Genomic DNA, 20,072 nt, shown 5'->3' with positions numbered 1-20,072 from the left:
GGAGTTACAAATTGAGTAGATTTAGGCAGTAGCAACGAAAAAGACGTTATGGATACAAGATAACAGGGCGGCAGTAAGGTGGGAGAAGGGAAAAAAACCCAAGCTAACTCCCCATGTTAAGGGCTTGCCTATCTTCCCAGATGGTGAATTCTTTCACTGAGTCAGGAAACACAGGAAGAGCAGGTTTTAGGGAAAGTGTGTTTGGTTTTGCTCTCAATGTTTGCACATATATTTATGTGCAATATAATATATTTAAGCTGCCCAGCATTCAAATGGATATGGAAGCCTAGAGCTCAGGGACCCAGACTAGCTACCGGAGTAGAAAATCTGTAGATGTAACTGAGGTCTGAGGTGAGAGAAAGTGTCGCCTGGGGAGCGTATGGAAGGTAGGAGGGCTGAGAACATGAGAGGACACTAACATAACGAAAATCAAAGAAACAACCTTAAAAAATTGATAAGGATCAGTCAAAAGGAAAGGCTCCTACCTGAAACCCATTTGGATGGATACTATGGAAAATGCCAGAAAAAGTAAATAAAATAACAAGTGTTGGTGAGGATGAGCAGAAATTGGGACCCTGGGGCCCTGTCAATGGGAATGTAAAATGGTGCAGCCACTGTGGAAAACAGTATGGCAGCTCCTCAAAATTAAAAACAGAATTACCATATGAGTCAACAATTCCACTTTTGAATATATACCCCCAAGAAATTAAAAGTAGGATCTCAAAGAGAAACCATACACCATGTTCATAGCATTACAATAGCCAAAAGGTGGAGGCAACACATGTGCCCATTGATGGATGGATGCATAAGCAAAACGGGGCATATATGTGTAATGAAATTATTGTTCAGCTTTAAAAACGAAGGAGATTCCAACACATGCTACAACATGGGTGAACCTTGAAGGCATCCTGTTAAGTGGAATAAGCCAGTCACAGAGGGCAAATATTGTATGGTTCCACTTATAGGAGGGGCCTAGAATAGTCAAATTCAGAGAGTAGATAGAAGGGTGAGTGCTGGGAGTTTGGGGAGGAAGAGACAGTGTTTCATCGGCACAGAGTCTCAGTTTGAGATGATGAAAAAGTTGCAGCGATGGATGGTCCTGATGGTAGTATAAAATGAATGTGCTTAATGCCACTGAACTGTACACTTAAAAATAGTATCGATGGTAAATTTTGTTGTATATATTTTACTGCAACCTTTTAAAAAGAGTCTGAGAGAGACTTGGTCAAGAAGATGAAATATAATGAATACCTAGGTTGTTCGCTCTTACTGAAAGGAGAGCAAACAACTGAGGGAGAATTGGGAGATAATGTAAATAAGTACATGAAAAACCAAGTGAACAGAAAATAAGACATTTACCAACTCCACGAAAAGGAAGTTACACTGGATAGGAGAAGTAATTGTATTGTTTGGCTCAGCTGTGCATAACATTTACACGGTCGTAATAATAAAGACACTGAAAATTGATTTAACCAAAATTATATTACAGCAGGATATGTGTTTGTGTGGTAGATGAGGGGTGAAAGATAAATTCTTATCTTTTATAGCCGAAGTCAATAGATAATACCTAAAATTGAGGAACCGGGAAATGGCAATATAGTCAAGCTATTTAAAGATAGGGAGTAAATACTGAAAATGGATGATTCTGGGAAGAGGAAATGGAAGAGGTTTCAGAATTTCTGGTTTCCTAACAAGCCTTATACATTTTGATTTTTTAAAAACTACGTATACAGATCTGATAAAAATTAGAATTCATCTACAAAGAAAATAAAGCATCAACATGGTTGCACCAGTGGAAAAATTAATCCTCCCCTCCCAATGCTAAGCCTTAGACCCAAGAGGGCTAAGAGGGTGCTGTAAATGATGAAAGGCCTTTACTTTTTGTAAAATCAAGCAACTAAAACATGTAGCAAAAAGCTGGTCTAAATTAAAATCAGACAAATGAGGAACATAGAGTATTGAAAAACCAGCCCATAGCAATCTCAGCCTCTGCTGCGTGCAAAGTCATTTAGAAACAATTTCAAAAAGTCACCAACCTCTGATCTGATGAAAAGGGTCCTCAAGTCTGTGGTTTGTGACAGTGGGGACCAGGGTCTGTTAGGTTCTCCAGAGTCCTTAACATGATGCTCTTTCCTATAGTCCTTCAACTCCCCCATCTCAAGTCTGTTAGATCAGGACCCTAACTTGAACACAATCATCAGTTAAGAGACTCTACCTTAATTTCTCACCTCTCACCACTTTGGAAAACAATCTGGTAGTTACCTATAAAATTAAACATAAAAATTACTATATGATCCAGCCTATCCCACTCTGAGTTATTAATCCAAGTGAAATGAAAGTTTGCTGCTGCTGCTAAGTTGCCTCAGTCATGTCCGACTCTGTGCAACCCCATAGACGGCAGCCCACCAGTCTCCTCTGTCCCTGGGATTCTCCAGGCAAGAACACTGGAGTGGGTTGCCATTTCCTTCTCCAATGCAGGAAAGTGAAAAGTGAAAGTGAAGGCGCTCAGTCGTGTCTGACTCTTTGCAACCCCATGGACTGTAGCCTACCAGGCTCCTCCATCCATGGGGTTTCCAGGCAAGAGTACTGGAGTGTTGCCATTGCCTTCTCCAGAAATGAAAGTTTATACCCACACAAAACCCGTATCAGGAATGTTTACAGAGCTGTATTCATAGTCACCAAAAACAGGACATATCTTGTGACAATTTTATGTGCCAACTCAGACAGCAGTGCCCAGTTGTTTGGTCACACGTAGTCCAGATATTGCTGTGGGGGTATTTTTGTACATGTGACTAACATTTAGTTTACTACGTAAAGGAGATTATCTTCAATAATGTGGGTGGGCTTCATTAAATCAACTGAAGGTCTAAAGAGCAATCAATCAAGAGCAATCTGACATTTCCCAGAGAAGAAGAAATTCTGCCTTCAAAAATGTAACATAGAAGTCCTGCCTGTATCTCCAGACTGCTGGCCTACCCTTCAGATTTTGGACTTGTCTCACACTCATATGAACTAATTCCTCAGAATGAATTCTTTTTCTTGATAGATACAGATGCAGATATTGATACAGATGATATAGATAGATCTAGATGTATATATGCATGTATCATATGTATAAATATATACACATATATGTGTGTATATACAGGCTTCCCTGGTGGCCCATATGGTAACCAAGCTGCCTTCAATGTGGGAGACCTGGGTTCAATTCCTGGGTCAGGAAGATCCCCTAGAGAAGAGAATGGCAACCCATTCCAGTATGCTTGCCTGGAGAATTCCATGGACAGAGGACCCGAGTGGGCTACAGTCCATGGAGTCACAAAGAGTCAGATACTGAGCAAGAGAGAGAGAGAGAGAGAGAGAGATGTGTGTACACACACACACACACACACACACACACGCATCCTACTGGATCTGTTTTTCTGGAGATTGACACATATCAGTCCTGATTGATATATATCCTAAATGTCCTTAAACTTCTGAATAAACTGATACACTATTCATACAATGGAATCCCACTTAACAATGAAAAGGAATAAAATTTGCATGCAACAACAGGAATGAAACTCCAATGCATTATGCTTTATTCTTTCATTCAAAAGAAGCCAGTTTCCAGAGTCTACATACTGTGTGACTCCATTTATATGAAATTCTTAAAAAAACAAACCTTTAGGAATGGAAGACAGGTAAGTGGTTGCCAGAGGTTGAGGGCTGGAGGAGGAGTTGGCTATAGAAGGGTTTGTGGAGATTTTGGGGTGTAATAGAACTGCTTTATAGCTTGATTTTGTAATAGTTCAGTTCAGTTCAGTCGCTCAGTCGTGTCCGACTCTTTGCGACCCTATGGACCACAGCACACCAGGCCTCCCTGTCCATCACCAACTCCCAGAGTCTACCCAAACTTGTGTCCATTGAGTTGGTGATGCCATCCGACCATCTCATCCTCTGTCATCCCCTTCTTCTCCTGCCTTCAATCTTTCCCAGCATCAGGGTCTTTTCCAATGAGTCAGCTCTTCGTGTCAGGTGGCCAAAGTATTGGAGTTTCAGGTTCAACATTAGTCCTTCCAATGAACACCCAGGACTGATCTCCTTTAGGATGGACTGGTTGGATCTCCTTGCAGTCCAAGGGACTCTCAAGAGTCTTCTCCAACACCACAGTTCAAAAACATCAATTCTTTGGTGCTCAGCTTTCTTTATAGTCTAACTCTCACATCCATACATGACTACTGGAAAAACCATAGCCTTGACTAGATGGACCTTTGTTGGCAAAGTAATGTCTCTGCTTTTTAATATGCTGTCTAGATTGGTCATAACTTTTCTTCCAAGGAGTAAGTGTCTTTTAATTTCATGACTGCAGTCACCATCTGCAGTGATTTTGGAGCCCCCCAAAATAAAGTCTGTCACTATTTCCACTGTTTTCCCATCTATTGTCATAGTTACTTGACTACATATTAATTATACCTTCATAAAAATATGCTAGAAATGCTGAAGAGGCAATCACGTAAAGAAAATTATTCTACTGAAATGAAACCGTATGGTAACACAGATCTTCCTGCTTAATGACACACAGAGGTTGAGAATGAATCTGGAATCTAATAATTATGTTAAAAACAATTGTTGGGCTTCCCTTGTGGCTCAGTGCTTAGGAATCCATCTACCAATTCAGGAGACACGGGTTTGATCCCTGATCCGGGAAGATCCCACATGCCTCGGAGCAGCTAAGCCTGTGTGCCACAACTACCGAGCCTGTGCTCTAGAGTCCAGGAGCCACAGCTTCTGAAGCCCAAGAGCCCTAGGACCCGTGCGCCCCACCAAGAGAAGCCACTGCGGTGAGAAGCCCATGCACCCCAACAAGAGAGTAGCCCCCGCTCTCTGCAACTAGAGAAAAGCCCACGCAAGAGACCCAGCACAGCCAAGATTAATAAATAAACGCAATTTTTAAAAAAACTTTTTGTCGTTCAGTTGTTTAGTTTTGTCCGACCGTTTGTGACCCCATGAACTGTAGCATGCCAGGCTCTCTGTCCTCCACTGTCTCCCAGGGTTTGCTCAAATTCATGTCCATTGAATCAGTGATGCTATCTAACTATCTCATCCTCTGGTGCCCTCTTCTCCTTTTGCCTTCAGTTATTCCCCAGCCTCAGGGTCTTTGCCAATGGGTCAGCTCTTCTCATCTGGTGGCCAAAGTATTAGAGCTTCAGCTTCAGCAACCTTCCAATGATTACTCAGGATTGATTTAGGATATCAACATAAGACAATATGTATATAAAATAAATAATATGTACATTCAATTTAAGATATGTACCCTACATAAGTTAAATATACTTTATTTTTTGTTTAGCTATTTTTATTTAAGATGTTTTTATAAAAAATCCAAATGCCAATAAACTGAGATGGTTAAAAACAACAAAAAAATCCATGTTGTTGTTTGTGGCTTTAGTTTATTTTTACTGCTGTGTTACATTCCATTTTGTGACCATTGCAGTTTATTCATTCTTTCATTAATGTGCATTTTATGCTATCGCTGGGCTTTCCTGGTGGCTCAGATGGTTAGGAATCTGCTGGCAATGCTGGAGACCCTGGTTCGATCCCTGGGTTGGGAAGATCTCCTAGAGAAGGGAATGGCCACCCACTTCAGTATTCTTGCCTGGAGAATTCCATGGACAGCAGAACCTGGCAGGCTACAGTCCATAGGGTTGCAAAGAGTGGACACAACTGAGTGACTAACACGTTCACTATATTCTCACAAGTAGTGTTGCTGTGAATATTAAAGTATTACTTAATATTTATTCTTTTTCTGAAAATATACCACTATCCTTATTGACGACAAAATAAAACCCAAAGGGACCCATGGCTACATCAGTAGCATGTCCTGGGCTCTGGCTTCTGTCTTGGTTCAGCCAATGGGGAGTACTGGTTAGGCTTGCCATGTAAAATACAAGACACCCAGTTAAATTTGAATTTCAACAATATTTTAGTGTAGGTATTTCCCATGTAATCTAGCAACCCTTGTATTAGGAGGTTGGAAGAAAGAAAAGACAGTATTTATTCCCGCAACTTCCTACCCACTGGGTTGCTACCCTCAGCTGGTCATGTCCCCTAAAACATAACCAGCAGTTCTCAACATACAGCTCACCAGGTTCTAGTAATTGGTCCTCCTTCTTGCTCCGTCAGGCCTAAAAGTGGTAGTTGATAGCTCCCAGTTATTATTAGTACTAGGGTACTGTAGCAAGTCCTCCTTGTGGCTGTTACTAAACCCTGCCCACACTTTCGTAAATAGATCCCTGATTCATTTCAGTTTCCCAGTTTGAGTGTTGTCTGTGTCCTGCAGATAGGAGGCTCTTCCTGGCTTTTTGAAACAGAATAAGTAAATCTATCCTTGGCATCCCCATGGCAGTTTGTGTAAACCCTTATGACTTCTGGGAAGGCCAGAGTACAAGGCCTCTCCTGCAGCCCCACATAGCAGATCCATTTAAGCGCCTCTGATTCTTTCTCTCCTGTAGCTTGTCACTACCATCTCCTTTGGAGTAGGAAAAAACCAAACAAAAAAATTATTCCAGAGACCTCATGGCTTCCTTTCCTCTCTGTGCCTTTGGTATGAGCTCTGTATTCTGAGTCCTCCAGGCTCTTGGTCTCTGAGACCTCAGGAAATCTTTCCCTTCTCAATAAACCCAGCTCTTGCAACTGAAAAGTGTAGCTCTCGAGACCAGTGTCCTACATGTTTGAAAAATCCACTCAGATGCTCTGTGAACTGCTATGACAGTCCTAGTTCCTGACACACTCTGGCCTGAGATGATAAATAGCCTGTGTTTTGCTCAGTCATGTCCATCTCTCGGTGGCCCCATGGGCTAGAGCCCGCCAGGCTCCTCTGTCCACGGAATTTTCCAGGCAAGAATACTAGAGTGGGTTGCCATGCCCTCCTCTAGGGGATCTTCCTGACTCAGGGATTGACCCATATCTCTTGTACCTTCTGCATTGGCAGGCAGGTTCTTTACTACTGGAGCCACCTGGGAAACTTGAGATGATAAATGTCATGGCATTTATGGATAAGGGCCACAGGGCAGTAACACAATACTGTGATAAAATAAAAACCTCAGCTATCTCTAAATTTTATTTCACTGTGTGGTACTTAGTACAGTGAGAGTTTAGTACAGTGTAGTTTAATACAGTGAGAATTTAGCAATTGTGCTTAAGAAAGATGAAAAAAGAATTAAAAATATAAAAATAGTCACCCCCAGGACTTCCCTGGCAGTCCAGTGGTTGAGACTTCACCTTCCAATGCAGGGGGTATGGGTTTTATCCCTGGTATGGATGTGAGAGTTGGACCATAAAGAAGGCTGAGCATCAGAATTGATACTTTCAAATTGTGATGCTGGAGAAGACTCTTGAGAGTCCCTTGGATAGCAAGGAGATCAAACCAGTCAATCCTAAAGTAAATCAACCCTGACTATTCATTGGAAGGAATGATGCTAAAGCTTCAATACTTTGGCCACCTGATATGAAGAACTGACTTATTGGAAAAGACCCTGATGCTGGGAAAGATTGAAGGCAGGAGGAGAAGGGGGCCACAGAGGATGAGATGGTTGGATGGCACCAACGACTCAATGGACATGAGTTTGAGCAAACTTCCGGAGATGGTGAAGGACAGGGAAGCCTGGCGCACTGCAGTCCATGGGGTCACAAAGAGTCAAACACGACTTAGTGACTGAACAACAACAATGGGGAACTAAGATCCCACGTGCCTCGTGGCCCAAAAGCCAAAGTAAAACAGAGGTAATATTATAAGAAATTCAGTTAAGACTTTCTAAACGGTCCACATCAAGAAAACATCTTAAAAATAGTTACCCATAATTGAACATTTCATCTGGGCTGTGCAGACAGTACCCGTCTTCACCACACCTGCAAGGGAAGGGAGGTTCTGTTTCAGTGGCCACCCTTCTACCCTGGCTCTGTGATTCATGCCAGGGCTGGGAGTCTGCAAGTTACAGTTCTTCTCTCACAGCTGGCCAAAAAAGGGCCACTAGGGGGAGTGTGGAAGGCAGAAGGGACCTTCTATTTGCTTGCCGGGAACAGCAGACGGTTCCAATTTCCAACTTCTTTCCACATTCCCAGCATGGCTGGGTGGTACCCACTTTTCAGCTGTCTACACCCCAGCTCCATGAGGGCCCTCCTCCAAGGTCCTGAGCAGTAGCTGGAGATCCCATCGGGCCTTGTGATCAATTGTTACACCAGTGACCCTTGATGGATGATAACTTCTCAGTACGCCGTAACTCAGGCTAGGCCAAGTGATCTGCTGTGGTCGGTGGGATGTCAGCTAACAGGAGGATGGACCAGAACTTGTGCTTTGGGGCTCATCTTCTTGGACTGTTGCTGCCACCATCACCAGTTTCTTGTTCAGTTGCTCAGTCATGTCTGACTCTTTGCAACCCTGTGGACTATAGCAAGCCAGGCTTTCCTGAGGGAGCACCACTTAGCTTCCTTGAGGATGAACAGACAGAGAGAGAGAGACAGGCCAACCCCTCAGCATGTCCCAGCCTGCTTTCCAGCAGAATATTGCGGCATGAGTGAGCCCAGGTGAGACCCACAGAAGAACTGTCCAGCCAACCCATGCAATGTGAAGTCTCTAAGCTTTGAGGCGATTTGTTGAGTAGCAATAGATGACTGAGGCAGTTCTGATAATGCCAACCTCTTCTCTCCACCAAAGGAACGGTAGCTGCTGCTTGTAGTTATTATCTGTAGCTTCAAAATACCTATTTTTGTCTTTTTCAGTCCTCCAACACGTGTAACAAGTTACTGCAACTTCTCTCCGTTAAACCAACTAATGTAATTTCTGTTTTGCTGACTGGACCCTAAGCCAGTATTATTATACCCATTGTACAGATGAGAAAACGGAGGCTCAGAAATTAAGAAACAGGTCACTGTTAAGTGTTCTGAGCTGATGTCAGAGTCCTTGCTATACTTTATATTATTCTTCTACAGCAATAGATACTTGTACTAGATAATCTACAAGTTGTTACAGATGGTTATGAAAACAATTATTTGCAGTTGGTGTCACATAGGAAGGATTCTGTCCAACATCTGGAAGTCTCCAGCTTGTGAGCCAGCAGAGGGAGCTCTGTCCCCGCCGGCTGACCCAGTGGGGAGCAAGGGTGACAGGACTTCTCACCACCTGAAAGGTTTGGACAGAGCAGACTGTGAGCTCCTGGAGGAGAGGGGAAAGGAAGCCACGTAACATTTATGAAGCCTCCAGAAGTCCGTCAATTTTGCTTATAAAATACTATAAACTGGAGCTGCTCTCCTTGGAGTGGACTGTCCTCCAAGAGAAGGTATTCAGTGTCCTTCCTGTCCTCCTCTGGCCCTACGCCTGATTCCACCCAGAGGTCAAGAGGAGTTTCTCTGGAACTCAAGATGGGCCACACCTGCCAGTGGACAGTTGCTCAGTTAAAGCGACCTCGGGTGGAGAGTGGCTCTTGCCTCTGTCCCTTCCTGAGAAACAATAGCAGGAGGAGGAAAGAGCAGGCCTGTGCCCTCCCCAAGAGCACGTGACCCAACCACCTCTCCTCCCTTCCCCTTTCTCCTCCAGACCTGCACCAGCTCTGCACTTGGCTCCTTTGCTCTTGCCACTGGCTGCATTTCTCCCTGATGACGGAGCTGCGTGAAAGCTGACTTTTCCTCTTATCACGATTGCAAGGTCCGACACTCAAATCTAAGTTCCGGGGTAAGAAATACTAGACTTCAGAACCTCGGGTCCTCAGGGTCCAACCAACAGGCCTCGGGGTCCAACCAACACGGACAAGAGGGGCAGTACCCATGCAGCCCACTTTACCTCCTTTCTCTGCTGTGGGGTTTAGAGCAAACAGTCAATGATTCCTTGGCCTCTCACTTACCTGACATTGCCTTCTGTTTTGAAACTAGGTCTAGCTAGAGAAGGGCTTCCCTGCTGGCTCAGATGGTAAAGCGTCTGCCTGCAATGCAGGAGACCCGTGTTCGATCCCTGGGTCAGGAAGATCCCCTGGAGAAGGAAATGGCAACCCACTCTAGTATTCTTGCCTGGAAAATTCCATGGACAGAGGAGCCTGGTAGGCTACAGTCCATGGGGTTGCAAAGAGTTGGACACGACTGAGCGACTTCACTTTCACTTTCACTAGTTAGAGAAGATAGGCCAAAGGTAGAATTTGGGACTTCTGAACTTGCCCTTACTAAAATGCCTTTTTTTTTTTTTAAGTTGAAAATTTTTTACTGCTTCTCCACTTTTTGAAAATTATTTTTTTAAATTGGAGTGTAATTACTTTACAGTGTTGTGTTATTTTCTGCTGTATAATAGCATGAATCACCTGTATGTATACATATATCCCACCTTTCTAAGAGCTTCCCTCCAACCCCCTCATCCTACCCCTCTAGGTCATCACCAAAATGCCATTTTAAAACATGATGTCATATGTAACACATACTAAAGAATGTAATATATATGACAGTGTCAAGGATAATAAAGTGAATACTTAGCACCCCACCTAAGAATTAGTACATTACCCATCCCTAGGTTTCTCTATCCATATGTTCCCCCTCCTCTCATCCATTCTCTACTCCTGTAAGTTAAGGGGTAGTTTAAATTAGGCTGAATCTTTTTCCGTTCACTTCTGCTTTCAAGTACGAATTTATAACAATTCTGTTTCTTCTTTAATTACATTGACACTTTTTAAATGTTCAGGCCCTCAATTTGGATTTATTTCAGTATTTTCACATAATTATATTCAGGTTAAATATTTTTAGTAGGAATTCCTCTTAGGTGATGCTGTGTCCTCAATATATCCAATTAGAAGCTACCTGGTGTTGATTTGTCCCATTACTGGCCATCTTAAAGAAGATGTGAAGAAGATAATTGGTGAAGATGTCCACCAGATTTCTCCTTTGGAAAGACACTTCTTACTGTTTGTAATTATTAAGTAATTCATGATGTGATCATTTGAGTGGATGTAAATATCCTTTCCCCCAACATTATTTTACCAGTGGTTTTAGCACTCATTGATGATTCTTCCTTGAATGAATTAGTACAATAGTGGTTCCAGGGCTTCCCAGGTAGCACAGTGGCAAAGAATCTGCCTGTCAATGCAAGAGACACAAGAGACACGGGTTCGAACCCTGGGTCAGGAAGACTGTCTGGAGTAGGAAACGGCAACCCGCTCCATTATTCTTGCCTGGAAAATCCCATGGACAGAGGAGCCTGGCGGTCTGCGGTCCATAGGGTCGCACAGAGTTGGACGTGACTGAAAGCGACTTAGCACACACGCCAACTGGAACCTCACAGGACAGGGAGCCAGTCTCATCCTCGGCCCACTGCGTCTCTAGCTCTCACTGCGGTGCCCAGCGCACCCAGCAGGCTTCACGTGCCAGGCTGAGGTCCGCCCTGGGCCCGATAGCAGACTCTTTTCTTGTACCCCAAGGTAATCCGAAGCTCAGCAGAATCACCAGAGCTGCTGCTCCGGCTCAGTCCAGCTCCCGAGACCATCCAGTCTACTCTCAGAATTTAAATGGACCCCAGGAGCCAAGGAGGAGTGGAAATGCAGAGCTAGCAACAGTTTACCTCCATAAATTCGACTCCCTGTTGCTCACAGTATTAACTCTGGTTTCAGGCACTTCCACTTCAATTAAGACTTGGCACAGTTCAAAATACCTCTGAACAGCAGGACACTGATTGAATTTCGAGGTGCCAGGAAGCCAAATGGAAAAATAACACTAAAACCACTGGTCCTTTTACATTGTCTTTAAAAGTGTAAACAAACAGCTATTACACTTCTTTAATCTTGATTCTGTTCCAAATTAACCTGGAATAAATATAGCAACTTCACAGTTTTTAACTGGCCCCATTAGGCATGTCCAGTCCAGTCTACAGCACTCTTGACCTGAGGTTCCAGTCTGTCTGTCTGCACCACTCTGGGTACACAATGTGGGTCAAAACAATAAGATTTGTAAATGTTGCAGAGGATGTTTGAATTATTCAAATGGTTGTTTTCATGTATGTTCAAATATAGAAACTCTGGACAAGTTTGTAATTATATATTTTATTTAAAATTTTTTCAATTAAAAAAATTTTTAAAGAGAGCTTGGAAATAGGTTATTTTATTTATTAATTTAGTTTTTGGCTGTGGCAAGTGGGATCTTAATTTTCTGACTAGGGGTCAAACTATCATGCCTTACATTGGGAACACTGAGTCTTAACTTCTGGACCTCCAGGGAAGTCCCCAAGTTTGTAACTATATAGTTTAAATGCTCTCCTTTAGTCATATAAATTATGGCACCTATTCAATGAAATAGTGCCCAGTTATTTAAAAAGAATGTGGGAAATCAATATGCTTGAATGTGGAAACATGCCCAAGCTTATTAAGTGAACACAAGCAAGTTGCAGAGCATTACATGTAACATCTCTCTGTGTGGATGTGTATGTAGATACATTTTCTTGTAAGCACGGAGTATTTCTGGAAAGAGACCCTACATCATGTCTGGGAGTAGAATGGCTATGATGAATATCATTAACATATGTGAGGCACTTGCTCTCTGCCAGGCATTGCACCAAGCATTTTTTCCCCTCTCTCTCTTATGTGGACCATTTTAAATAATATTTATTGAATTTTTTTATAGTATTGCTTCTGTTTTATGCTTTGGTTTTTTGGCCACGAGGCATATGGGATCTTAGCTCCCCAACTAGGGATTGAACCTGCAGCCCCTGCACTGGAAGATGAAATCTTAACCCCTGGACCACCCCAGAAGTCCCCGCACCAAGCTTTTTTCAATACTTTCATTTACTCTCCACAGTAACCCTAAGAGGAAGCTATTACTATGATCTCTCAATTACAGACTAGAAACTGAGGCCAGGAGAAGAAAAGTAACTCAGTTTCACTGTCCTAGATTCTTTTTTTTTTTTTTTAACTTTGAATCTACATTATGTCTCTCACAAAGTCTTTGCCTCTTGGATTTTTAAACTGAGAGGGGCAATGAAAAGGTTCAATCCCAACAAGTTCTGTTATGACGGTGAGTGAAATTTCAAGTTGCATCACTTCTCACTGCATGCACTCTTTTCCAGCAGCCTTGCGTGGAGAGGTGGTCAGAAGGGGCTCAGTGGAAGCAGGAAAGGGAGGCCAGTGGGAGGCCCTTTAGGAGCCACCAAATCTTGTTTCCTTAGCGTGTGATTATAGATGAGCCATGATGAACCCTAATTATAGATGAGCTGACCCCACTGCCATGAAGGTAACAGTAAGGAGGCCTCAAAGCTGAGGGGTGACACTGCCTCTCAGTACCCTAAATAATTCAAGATTAGCTACTGGCTGCAAACGTTTATCCAGGGGCACCTGGATAAAACCCATTACCGCCCAATATTCACCATGATGCCAGATCTTCCACTAACACTTCATTTGATACTCACAATAACCTATGGACTCCCTGATCCCCATTTTAACACCTAGGAATCCAGCACTTCATGAAACTCAGTAATTTAAGGCCCACAGCAAACTGCAAGGTTAGGACTTGAACTCAGGTCTATCTGCTTCCCTCTGGACTCCCACTGTGGGCTTCCCATGATGAGCTGATGGTAGCCAGCTGTCACAGATTTCATAGGTTCAGCACCACTTACTTAGCACATGCTGCTGCTCAGTCGTGTCTGACTTTTACAACCCCATGGACTATAGCCTGCCAGGCTACTCTGTCCATGGACTTATCCAGGAAAGCATAACTGGAACAGGTTGCCATTACCTTCTCCAGGGGATCTTCCCAAGCCGGGAATCCAACCCAAGTCTCCTGAGTCTCCTACACTGGCAGGTGGATTCTTTACCACTGAGCCACGTGGGAATCCCCTTACGAAGCATCCCTCACCCAAATTGTGTAGGACACAAAAAGTGAACAAGTGCAAGGCTCCCACCTCATGAGCCAGCCTCTCTGCTCTCAAGCCTTCTTCATTGAAGGATCGCTGGGCAAAGTGGCCTCTGCTCCCAGATTGCCCAAGGGCCACCTGCCTAATGACCTCTGAAACTGCTCTGAATCTTATTCCTGCCATCTATAGCTGAGACCTTCCCGGACTGATGGCTGTATCCTAGAATTTCCACCTGGGCTCTGGTGCCTCAGCCTCCATGGACTGGCCACTGTCGCACCCACAGACTCTGATACTAATGCTCAGGCCCCATGGTCCTCTAGAGATCCAGCACTCCAGAGATCAGGCCCTCTAGAGACTCTGCTTGGAAAGTCAATAGTGTGACCTCTGCAGATGAGGGCTGATGGAGCTCTGAATCTCATGCCCTTTGAAGCCTGGTGTCTTGGAGATAAGCTCCTAGGGCAGTTCCTAAAGGACTTTCTGAGGCTAAAAATGATGATGATGGGCAAAGCTAGTCTCCTGCCACTTCCACTTGAACATGGGGCAGCCTGGAGACACGGGCACACACACACGGTTCATACCTCTGTGTGGCTTGCTCTTCTCTCGGCCTGAAATGCCCTCCCTTCACTTGGGAATTCAGTTCAGGTGTCACACCCTCAACTCCAAGCTGAGCTACTGCTTTTGCAGCACCAGAGTTAACCGCCACTCCAGCGTCCTGCAGTGAATCTCGTCTTCTCCTTTGCACTGCCAGCATTTAAGGATGGGGCCCAGACTCGGGTCACCTGCGGTTGCTCAGAGAGTCTCACCCGACACCTGGCTCGCCGCGGCCGCTCAGAGCAGGCAGGTGGCCCTGGCCGGCACCTGCGTTCTGAGCCTTCAGGTGGCCTCTTTCTTGGGCAGCACAAGGTTCCCATTGTGCAGACACATTACGTAAGTATGCAGGGCTTGTGTTTGTGGCTTATCTGAGTTTCATCTGCAGTAGCCGTAATTGAAATAGCTTCCACGATGGGAAAATCACTTCTAGAATTCAATTTCCAAGCTTGTGGCCTGGACTGTTCAAGCTGATTACAGGAAACGGTTGGAGCGCTAATGCTCCCCACGCTGCATCCAGATGGGTGTGTTTACTAGGCTAAGAAATGTTAATCCTGTCTTTGGCCCCAGAAATATCTGGCCTCCTCTTTGGAGGAAAATAGAAAAATAGGGTCGTATAACCAGCTAGGCTTAATTATATTCCTCTAAAAGAATGCTTTTTTCAAAACAAAGCTGGGGGAGGAGGTTGCCAATTCTAATAGTGTGCTACTGACACTGATTTTTTTTTTAAATTCAGAAAAAGAGGTGTGAGTAGTCAGTCTTTAGCTCCATCACAAGGCTGGCCAAATTGAATGCTGACTGAATGCTGGAGGAGTATGCCTGGGGGAAGGAGCCGAGGTCTGAATCTGCTCACCTCCAAAGGATGTGAGTAACAGCATGCATGTGATCAAATGACAAAAAGGAGAAGTGACTGAGTCCTGGCTTCTGGCCAAGCACTATGCTAAAATCTCTACATCTTATACATGATTTGATTCGATGACTCTTTGAAGGAGATTATTAATACTAACTCCCTTGCAGCTCAGGAAACCAAGATTCAAAGAGTGGCCTGCTCAGGGACTTCCCTTGTGGTCTAGTGGTTAACACTCCGCACTCCCAGCGCTGGGGTCCTGGGTTTGATCCCTGGTTAGGGAACTAGAATTCACAGGCTGCGACTAAAGATCTTACATGCATGCACCTCAGTCGCTTCAGACGTGTCTGACTCTTTGCGACCCCATGGACTGTAGCCCACCAGACTCCTCTATCCATGAAATTTTCCAGACAAGAATACTGGCATAGGTTGCCATTTCCTTCCCCAGGAGTATCTTCCTGACCCAGGGATTGAACCCACATCTCCTGCATCTCCTGCATTGCAGGTGAATTCTTTAGAGCTGAGCCACTGGGGAAGCCCTAAAGATCCTACATGGGGCAACAAAGATCCAGCACAAAGAGGGGGGAAAAAAATGAGTGACCTGTCTGAAGTTGCAGGCATTCCTACGTGCTTTGCAAACACTTTTTACAACTTCTAACAATTTTTTTAATCTCCGCACGGTGGCAACGCAACCTGCCCTGCATCTGCGTGGCCGCCTCTGTCCTGTGCAGGGAGAATTCAAGTTCTTCCAGCTGAAAGATAGAGGTAGGACAGCAGGTGCCCTTTTCTCCCTAGGATACATCCTTCCACCCAGTGCTTGAGACAGAGGAGACAACAGATTCATTAGCCGAAAAAGTGACCCAACACCGGCCTGCCCTGTCTAAGCTCTCTGAGAGCCTGACTTGGGTTGTGACTGCAGGGAGTTAGCATGGGGAGGAACAGAGCTTTTGAAGCCCTGTAGCCCTAGCATGGAAGTATTTCCGGGCCTCCCCTACCATCTTCCTGCTGATGCTAGGGAGATTGCTAGCAAGAAAAGGAGAGTCCCTCTTTGTCAATTAAGAATGCTACCTCCTGGGAATTCCCTTATGGTCCAGTGGCTGGGACTCTGCGCTTCCAGTGTGGGCGCTGAGAGTCAATGCCCGGGCAGGGAACTAGATCCCGAATGCCACAGCTAAAGATCCCATGTGCAACTAAGACCCAGCACAGCCAAATTAAAAAAAACAAAAAATGCCACCTCCTGATGCTAGTGCCAGAAGAGAGTGCTGAACCTCCCCGTGGTCCCTAACTCAGCCCTGTGACTCAGCTCACAGCCCCCCGCCCCCCAGACACTGTTTGTGGGGCGCTGTAATTAGTTAATGAACCATCTGAATGATATTTCTCTAGTCATTCAACCAGCGCCCCCCCTCAGGGTGCTAATTGTGTTTGAGGTTATTTAAAAACATTATCGGATCCAAATAGAGTTTACATCAGCAGACAGCGTGATTAGCAATCCTGCTCTCCCTGGTGTTTCTCAGCTGTGCTGCGAACCGCCTGGTGAGTTGTGCAAAAATGACTTCTGCAGCCTCGGCTCCCACTCCCCAACCCCAGGGGTCTTCTCTGAAACAACCAGCTGCCTGAGAAGGGAGGTCATAATAGCAAAAGTAACTTGTGGCCAGAATCCAGTTGACCTTCGTTTAGAACAGATTGTTTTCAGAAGAGTTGCTCCATTAACTTGATCATCTCCTCTTTAGATGGGAATTCACTCTCCTCCCCACCCCCTACCCCCAGTCTGAACCACAAGGGATGTGGGATCTTAGTTTCTGGACTAGGGATCAAACCTGCGCCCCCTGCAGTGGAAGCTCAGAGTCTTAACCCCTCACTCTCTTTTACCTTTTTACTTTACCAGAAAATATTGTGACACTAATCTTGGTCTACCATCCCTTAACACCTTTTATGGAAATATTAGAGTGATATAGTTAAAAGCACCTACCTATGCTTACTTAACATCTCTACGCCTCCATTTATTTGTCTGTAAAATGGGCATCATCATAGTGATTCTAACAGGGGCTAACATTTTAGTGCTTATTATGTGTCAGGCACTGTTCCAAGTATTTTACATGAATTATCTCTTGTGAGCCTCAGGATAACTCTGTGAGATAGCATGATTAGATAATGTAACTAGATGCCTGTGATGATCCTTGGCCTTCCCAGGTCATGCTAGTGCTAAAGAACCTGCCTTCCAATGCAGGAGACTTAAGAGACATGGGTTCCATCCCTGAGTCGGGAAGATTCCCTGAAGGAGGGCATGGCAACCCACTCCAGTATTCTTGCCTGGAGAATCCCATGGAGAGAGGAGCCTGGTAGGTTACAGCCCATAGTATCACAAAGAGTCGGCCATGACTGAAGTGACTTAGCACAACCTGATGACCCTCACTCTTTGTGCCAAGAAATTGAGTCATGGAGAGGGCCAGTAACTTCTCCAAGATCACTCCTCTGCAAGTAATGGAGCCCAGATCCAAATTCAGGAGACTGATTCTATGCAAAAACTACTCCTAGTTCAGTTCAGTCGTTCAGTCATGTCCTACTCTTTGCGACCCAATGAACCGCAGCACGCCAGGCATCCCTGTCCATCACCAACTCCTGGAGCTTGCTCAAATTCATGTCCATTGAGTCGGTGATACCATCCAACCATCTCATCCTCTATCATCCCCTTCTCCTCCCGCCTTCAATCTTTCCCAGCACCAGGGTCTTCTCCAATGAGTCAATTCTTTGAATCAGGTGGCCAAAGTATCGGAGTTTCAGCTTCAGCATCAATCCTTCCAAGGAATATTCAAGACCATAGACTGGTTGGATCTCCTTACAGTCCAAGGGACTCTCAAGAATCTTTTCTGACACCACAGTTCAAAAGCATCAATTCTTTGGTGCTCAGTTTTATTTATGGTCCAACTCTCACATCCACACATGACTACTGGAAAAACCATAGCTTTGACTAGACGGACCTTTGTTGGTAAAGTAATGTCTCTGCTTTTTAATATGCTGTCTAGGTTGGTCATAGCTTTTCTTCCAAGGAGCAAGTGTCTTTTAATTTCATGGCTGCAGTCACCATCTGCAGTGATTTTGGAGCCCCCCAAAATAAAGTCTCTCATTGTTTCCATTGTTATCCCATCTATTTGCCATGAGGTGATGGGACCAGATGCCATGATCTTAGTTTTCTGAATGTTGAGTTTTAAGTCAGCTTTTTCACTCTTCTCTTTCACTTTCATCAAGAGGCTCTTTAGTTCCTCTTTGCTTTCTGCCATAAGTGTGGTGTCATTTGCTTATCTGAGGTTATTGATATTTCTCCTGGCAATCTTGATTCCAGCTTGTGCTTCATCCAGCCCAGCATTTCACATGTTGTACTCTGCATATAAATCAAATAAGCAGAGTGACAATATACAGCCTTGATATATTCTTTTTCCAATTTGGAACCAGTCTGTTGTTCCATGTCTGGTTCTGTTCCTTCTTGACCTGCATACAGATTACTCAGGAGTCAGGAAAGATGGCCTGGTATTCCCATCGCTTCAAGAATTTTCTACAGTTTGTTGTGATCCACACAGTCAAAGGCTTTGGTATAGTCAATAAAGCAGAAGTAGATTTTTTCTGAAATTCTCTTGCTTTTTTTAATGATCCAATGAATGTTGGCAAATTGATCTCTGGTTTCTCTACCTTTTCTAAATCCAGCTTGAACATCTGGAAGTTCTTGGTACAGGTGCTGTTGAAGCCTCGCTTGGAGAATTTTGAGCATTACTTTGCTATCCTGTGAGATGAGTCCAATTGTGCAGTAGTTTGAGCATTCTTTGGCATTGCCTTTCTTTGGGATTAGATTGAAAACTGACCTTTTCCAGTCTTGTGGCCACTGCTGAGTTACCCAAATTTGCTGGCATATTGAGTGCAGCACTTTCACAGCATCATCTTTTAGGATTTGAAGTAGCTCAGCTGGATTTCCATCACCTCCACTATCTTTGTTTGTAGTGATGCTTCCTAAGGCCCACTTGACTTCTTGTCCAGGATGTCTGGCTCTAATAACTACTCTACTATTCTGCTTTCTTCATATGGCTGCGAGGACTCAGTGAGATTCACTAAAGACATATTTACTGTGTGCCAAGTACCATCACAGGAGTTAGAGTAAAGGACAACCCCCCCCCGCCCCCCGCCATCTTATAGATATCACATCCAAGAAGAGAAGATTATCCACTTAAAGCTTTCAGTGCAACACTCAGGAGAAGGCCAGTGCTCAATTCCAAGTGTTAGGGTTTTAGAAGTTTCCACATGGTATTTTAGTTATTTATATACACATTTTTTAAATTATCTATTTATTTATTTATTTGGCCAGGATGGGTTTTAGTTGTGGCATGCAGGATCTTTAGTTGCAGCATGCAAACTCTTAGTTGCAGCATGTGGGATCTAGTTCCCTGGCCAGGGATTGAACCTGGGCCCCCTGCACTAGGAGTGCAAAGTCTTAGCCACTGGACCATCAGGGACGTCCCTATATACACATTATAATGCTCCCACTAGATTATAAATTCCTTGATGGCAAGAATAATTTCTGATTCCTTTCTATATGTTTTCTAACTCCTTATACATAGTAGGAAGTCAATAAATATTTATTCAGTAAACAAACCCTATTGATCCTGAATGTATGTGAAAGAATTGCAAAAACTGCTTTATCCATGTATTAATGCAAATGTTTTCAATGTAAAGTTAATCTATTGGGATTGCATGCTCAGTTGCTCAGTCATGTCCGACTTTTTGCGACCTTATGGA

The 20,072-nt window shown here is 44.1% G+C and overlaps 1 non-coding gene across 1 annotated transcript; it reads right to left on the bottom strand.

Moving 5' to 3' along the window:
• Positions 1-19,716: 19,716 nt before the first annotated feature.
• TRNAR-CCU lies at positions 19,717-19,789 on the bottom strand. Its single transcript has one exon. It is a non-coding gene; the product is annotated as a tRNA-Arg (tRNA).
• Between the last annotated feature and the right edge of the window lie 283 nt (positions 19,790-20,072).

This window comes from Cervus canadensis, chromosome 8, assembly GCF_019320065.1.
Source record: "Cervus canadensis isolate Bull #8, Minnesota chromosome 8, ASM1932006v1, whole genome shotgun sequence".
Taxonomy (NCBI): domain Eukaryota; kingdom Metazoa; phylum Chordata; class Mammalia; order Artiodactyla; family Cervidae; genus Cervus; species Cervus canadensis.
Note: the sequence above shows the minus strand (reverse complement) of the source record. Positions and strands in the feature narration are given on the sequence as shown.